The following is a 7,155-nucleotide window of genomic DNA, read 5'->3' on the forward strand; positions in this document are numbered from 1 at the left end:
TGAAATTACCTTCGGTAAAACGAATTCTAAAACTGCTTTCGAAAAGTGTTTAATTCGTTATAAATAAGTAATAAAGACATGGTCAGAAATTCAACACATTATAGGATAATAAATATGCGTACCTCAAGTATCTATTATTGCTTTTTTTTTAAATTTTTGATTAGCGCAGTACAGCAAAATCTGGCATGAATACCATTTAATATTTTAATAAATCTATCAATAAAATTAGACCAAAATCTAATTCTATTCCATATGTATTTCCATCAAAAGCTATCAAAATACTAAAATAGTCTTTTCCTCCAGATTTTTTCTTTTAAACTAACAATAAAGACTTTTTGATGCTATAGAAATTAAAAAGTGTTACTTTTCTGAATGACGCATTAACAGTTCTTTCAATATATTTTTCATACTGTGTATTTAAAAATCTAGATTCATCCAGTGTTTTTTTTTTAAATATACTTTTTATAAATCAAAATGCTTTAAGAATATACATCACTAAATACCTAAATACACTATTTAAAATTTATGAATTCAGGAAATTAATCTCACTCTGAGCTTCTAAAATTTGAAAGAGTAAATGGCGTTTCGATTTGAACTAATTTAAAGTTAATCTTCACAATAAAGGGAACTTCGCTTATAGCTAGTTCGAAAGCAATCATTCTTAATTTTTCTTTTGATATGCCAATAAGATTTAAGAACAATTTATAAATCTTAAAGAGAGCAGCAACAAACAGTTAATCTCAGACGACCTTGCATGGCATACTTTAATCCATTGAAGAGTTCTTTTTATTTGTTTTGATAAAAATATACGATGACAATCAACTTTTAAAAATTCTGAAGATTTGTTCGAAAAAGAAAATTACACTATGAGGAAAATAAAGAAAGATTTACGTTTTTAAGCAATCTTAAGAACACATCTATTTATGAAGGTGGAAATATATATATATTGAATTGATTTTAAAAATAAGCTAAAGAAAGCTTTTCAAAACAGAGCATATTCTGATTTTTCTGTAAATGGATTACTAAAAATAAATGTTCTGGATTTCAATGGTACAAGTTATGGTAAAAAAGACAATTGATAAATTCAAAAATCAAAATAGTTTTTAAAAATATAACAAAAAACATATCGTGTGCTATTTTTTCAAATGTTTGTGGGCAATTATCTTTAAAAAAAATTACGGGAGCTCAGATAAAGACGAGCGATGACTGATGTATTGCCACTTACACTGAAAAAAATTCCTGATCAAATCTGGTCAAAAGTACTGCTAAATAAAATAACGATGGCCGAGATAGCCTGGTCGGTAGGGCGCTGAGCCCATGTCCGAGAGTTCGTGGTTTCGAACCCCGCCGGCCGCAGACTCCCCGTGTAGTAAATGGTGGCTGAGGTTCGTTAAATCAGTCGAGTCACAAAGTCCTCCACGTTCCCATATCAAATTAATACCTTTGGGAGTACTGGATTGGAGATTGATCGTTCTCTGATTCAGGTTAAAATTACGATCTGCGGATGAATTAATGGATGTATAAATGGGTCCGCCCTATAAACGGTTGCAACGTTTGGGTGTGGCAAAAGTCGAATTCTAGGCCATAGATGGCGCTACTGGAAAACAAGAACAATCGCAACTCTCTGCATAAACAATAAAATAACACACTAAACCAAAAAAAAAAAAAGGGACACAGTTTTTTGTGCAAACGATTCGATAAAATTCATATTTTCGAAATCAATTTGTTTTTCATTTAATTAGTTTGCTTTTTCAAAATAATCATATGTATATACAATGCAAAAAATTACGGTTAAAGCACCAACATTTAGGGAGCCCGGTACATTTTACAGTTAAATCTATTTTTCTAGAACTTGTTACAGAAAAGAGATTTTAGTACAGTTTTTTACAGTAATAAATTACCGTAAAATCACTGAATCACTCTAATTAAATAAATATTTCTTCAAAAATTACAGTATTATATTTTATGGTAAAAATATATTTTACGGATGATGCAACCTAAGTGCAGGTAATTTATACCGTAATTTGATCCGTAGTTTCTTACAGTGTGGAGTCATTATTGTACTTTCACGGACACAAAACTCTTGAAATTGATTTGTTTTATTATTTTAAATTGAAAATATTCTCTTTTTTTATTTTTATGTTAAAAGTTTTAGGATTTTATCTAAATTAAAACTGTAGATACGTTTTAATTCATTCCTCTTTTCTTCACCTTTTTCTAAGTGATACTGGAGATTTTTTCTTTCTGATCTTCAAATTTCTTTAACGATAACGATCAACGATAATGATAAAACGATAGATCTCAAAAACTGAAAAGATAATTACACGGAGACATTTAGAATGTGTATAATTTAAGCATTTTACTTTGATTGGTTCTTCAGGAAATTAAACAATTTGTTTCCAAATTCAATGAGTATTTTTAAAAAAAATGAATAATTTTGAAATTGAAAATTTTTTTAAATTCTAAGCGAAAACATTTATGATGACTCATTAAGGCTTAGATAGTCCTAACCAATATAAATCAAAAACTTTTAATATTAAAGCGTACTTTTCTGAAAAAGGTATGGCTAAAACCATCAGAATATGGTAACATTTGCCGCGTTTCTCGCTTCTGAGATCAAGTTTTTACCAAAGTGTTTTGGTAAGAAATGACAAAAAATATGGTTTTTCAATATAAAGTAAAATGAAGTCCAGGAATTCTCATGTTTTTTGGATTGGGACAAAAATTACGCATTGGTCGTCGTAAACTCAATATTGGGTCGGCTATTCAACGACGGTTATAAAATAAAGTGGCAGCTTACGAAACAAAATATTCATTTAGTTAAAATATGAGCGCAATACAGCTTTTTAAATTGCATAAATTTGTACATTACTGTAATATAAAAATTCAGGGGTTAAAAACATGTAATCCTGAAAGCACTGCGTTGCAAAGCTCGTAAAACATTCAATGTCTGTTAATTTTCATTAAAAAATAAAGATTATTGAAATTTATTTCTTCAAAATTCAACTATTGTGTTATTTTAAAAAATGGGGGAATTTTTCGTGGCATTTACTTCTTCTTCGTCACAAAGTTGCCTCCTTTCTTCAAAATATTCATAAATCATTTTATTATTTATCTAAAGTCATTTACCCATTCTAAAATTTGCATTTTAAAGTAATCTCTTAGCTCCAAATGAAGAGTTCATCCATTACATATCTTCCCTCTAAGTACTACAGAGATCTATTTTGCAATGCGGAACTTTATAAGCATCCCATTTTTCGGTGGGATGCTCTTCTTCTTCTTCCAGATACATCACATCCATCTTTTATGCCATCCCGGCGCCTTTTCAAGAGAAAGAGAGAACCTCCCACGCATATAGAAACGACGTCATTTTTAGCTGATTCTTCAAATTTCGATGTTTATTTCTAAACCGACCTCTTTTTCGCTTGTTTTCAGCTTCTCGACCCTCCGCATACACGGATAGGCATCATTATTTCCCATTAAGAAAAGAATATCGGGTTCATATGTAAAATATTTTGGGAAAAAATGGTTTAACCTGGAAAGTATCCATTCAATTTCTTTTTTTTTTTCTTTTTTTTTTAAATTCGTAAATACTCAATGTTAGGAAAACGCATCTGCTTTTAAAGCTTGAGTGAAGAATTTATATAGTAAAGTTTCATTCATGCATCTATATCAATTTGAAACAGTTTAGTTTATTATATTCCGTTTCGATCTCTTCCCCAAAGCTCTCCCCCAAAGCTTTAGAATTATTACTCAATATTAAAAAAAACAAGGATCGACGAAGTCAGCTATGTAAAAAAATAAAATTAATAAATTGCAAACAATAAAGTTTATTACTAGAATTATTACTCAATAATAAAAAAGCAAATAGAGACGAAATCACCTATGTTAAAAAATTAAATAAATAAACTGCAAACAATAATGTTTATTACTAGAATTATTACTCAATATTAAAAAAAACAAGGATCGACGAAGCCAGCTAAGTAAAAAAAGTAAATAAATAAATTGCAAACAGTAATATTTATTACTAGAATTATTACTCAATATTTTTAAAAAAGCAAGCATCACCAAAGCCCCCTCTATTTAAGGTGTTCTACTTAATGTTACGCTTAGATTTAGTACTCAAAAACTAGCAAACTTATTAACTTGAAATCACCAAGAGAAATGCACAGGAATTACGATGAAATAAAAAATTAACATTCAGTAGTAACTTAGAGAATTATTGACTGTTGAACTTGTCAAAAAAAAATACCATACAGACCGCTCTACAGGAGGCAGAAATGCAACTACAGAGTTGAAATTTGGCATGTTTAAAGAGCCATTTTCAAATAGGAGCTTAACGCAGAATTTATTTTTTCAAAATTCTAATTTGTTCGAAAGTTTTTTTAAATTTTAAACCTTTTTTGTGAATTTCGTCTCACATTTTTTTGTTTTTTGTTAAATTTTATTTTGCCTCTTTAAACTATAAGACTTAGAAACTTGAAATTACGAAGGTGTGTGAAAAACTATAGAAGGAGTTTGATGGAATGAAAAATTCAACGATATGATTATTAGTTCGGGAATTTAATATCTGTTAAACTTGTAGTAAAGAAAAACCCTATTAGCCGATCTACTGCCTACTGATATGAAACTACAGAGTTGAATTTTGACGTGTTAATAACATCATTTTGAATTATAAAAAAACGAGCGTTTTTTTCTTCAAAATTCCATATTGTTGGAGAGTTATTATAATTTTAAGTGATTTAAATGTGACTATTTACCCATTATTGTTGAAAAATTTATCTTTCTCCTCATTTCTATTTTACAAATTCCCCTTGACTTGTTGTCAAAAATAAGTACATAATAAAATGAATACATAAAATATAAGATAAAAAGTTCAGATGTTGTTCACTGTTAAATTTTTCACTTGTTACATTTTTAAAAGAACTAAAGAGAGGTAAAAACTGCATACAATGCGAACCTATACATGACATAAGGTTATAATTTTATAACGTTTTAACGTTATAATTTCTTTACGCTAAAACTGTTTATTTATTACTTTTCATTGTGTCGCACATTCTGTAGTCTAAAGTTTAAAATCCCCCCCCCTCCAAGTACAATTGGTTATTTTTCAAATCTAGAAATCATTTCATTTCGTTACGTTTAAGATATTAATAAAATATATTAAGATAAAATTATAATATTTATATATTTTATATACAAAATGACATTTTTATTGACTTTTGGGAAGAAAAAAAACAATAATGAATGCGAAACAAACACTGGGATGTGAGCGAAGCGAAGAAGAGGCGGTGTCTTCTAGTCAAATAAAACATATTAAATACATATTTAAAAGAAACATATTTTCATATTCTTACTTTGAAAACCTCTACCAAATTAACGGATAAAAAACTTTATTATCAATGTTAAAAACCGTGTTTTTTCACACATTTAAGAGTCTTCATCGTTTCCGAATTCATATAGACAATTTTCATCATAATTTTCATAGACTAAGCAAAATGAGCCAGAGAGGGACAGTTAAATTATAAGAGAATATTAAACAAAACATATTTATAGAGATAAATATATGGAAAAACCATAAATATAAAATAAGTACAAGAACACAGATAGCTTCGTTATAACCATCTTCAACGTTTATTTCTAAATTCCGTATCGAAAATTCGATTTATTATGGAGGGTCAAATAATTTATATTCAAGGGACGCAGAAACATTAACGCTATTGAAATATGCAGAATCACTAAAGAGGGATGCGGGATGCGGATCATTAAAAAAATGATTGCGTGATTAAAGTTGCAGGTTTTACTAATAATCGCATTTCAACTTCTTACAACACACAAAGCAGTTTTGACAATTATATTTCTGCTTTTTCAGTATTGATCATAAGATTTTGACAGCATTCCTTTTTCCCTTTGCTTAAATATTTATTTATGATTCCTAACAAACATATTTTTCATTTCTTTTTAACACGGAATTTAATAATATATATTAAAGGTGATTATTACGGAACGCCCAGCATATACTTACATTTTTATAAAGTCACTTCGGATATTCTAACTGCGCTGAGAAAAAAGTATTGGCTAAACTTACCAGAATACGGTAAAATTTACCGTGTTTATGGCTGTATAGAAACATCAAAAAGCTCGGTTACTTTTAGAGAAGTGCTTTGGTAATGATTTTGATAAAATTAACTACATAATATGGTTTTATAATAAGAGATAAAATTTGACAAATGCGGTATAATTTGGTAATTTTTTCATGATACTTTAAAGCATGCCATAAAAACCCGGTTAAATTTACTATCCTGTATTGTAGTTTTTCATCACATTCAAACCTTCTATTCTTATTAATATTACAGGTTATGAATGCATGTCAGTGATAATCACTGATTTAAACTATCATTTCATGCGTAACAAAAAGTTAGTTATAAACTAGTCTCAAGAATTTTGATATAGTATATTTAGGTTATGTACTTTGGCAGAAGTTTAGTATACTTATTTTTGATTAAGGTTTTCAACACGAATTTACATGTTGATATGAAATAACAAAATGTTACAAAAGTTGAAAATATAATTGTTATTTTTATAAACAGATACATCGGAATGAAAATTCACAAATCTTCTTTTCTCAGAAATTTTTCATTTATGCATGAAAACTTTTCAATAAATAAAAGTTAAATATCTGATAAACTGAAAGGTTTAAAAACTAATAATAAGCATCTCAATACATAAATATTTTTAAATGCTTTTTTACCCGAAGATTAGGTAGAAATAATAGAAATTATAATTAGATTTCCAGGAATAATAATTAGATTCATATATAATATTTTGTCTAAATAACCCACAGTATTCGTAGTTGCAATTCTTCAAAGACTATTTTTTTTAATTTAAATTGACTACTAAAACAGAATTTAAATTTTAATAATCATTCAGTTATTTCAAACAGATGTTTTGCAGTGTTTTTCTTTCATTTTTGTGTGACTCTTTTTTTTTCCTTGTTTTTTTTTCAGTTTTAATTAATTCACCACGAAACCTCTGTTAAATTAGTCATGAGTCCATGCATATAAACATAACATTACTAAACGAGCATCTTACACAATTTTAAAATTAAAAAATATATCTTAATTCAAATCAAATATCAGGAAGAGTTTAAATAAG

This window comes from Parasteatoda tepidariorum, chromosome 9 (genome assembly GCF_982258835.1).
Source record: "Parasteatoda tepidariorum strain Cologne lab strain chromosome 9, Ptep-v5.0, whole genome shotgun sequence".
Classification (NCBI taxonomy): Eukaryota; Metazoa; Arthropoda; class Arachnida; order Araneae; family Theridiidae; genus Parasteatoda; species Parasteatoda tepidariorum.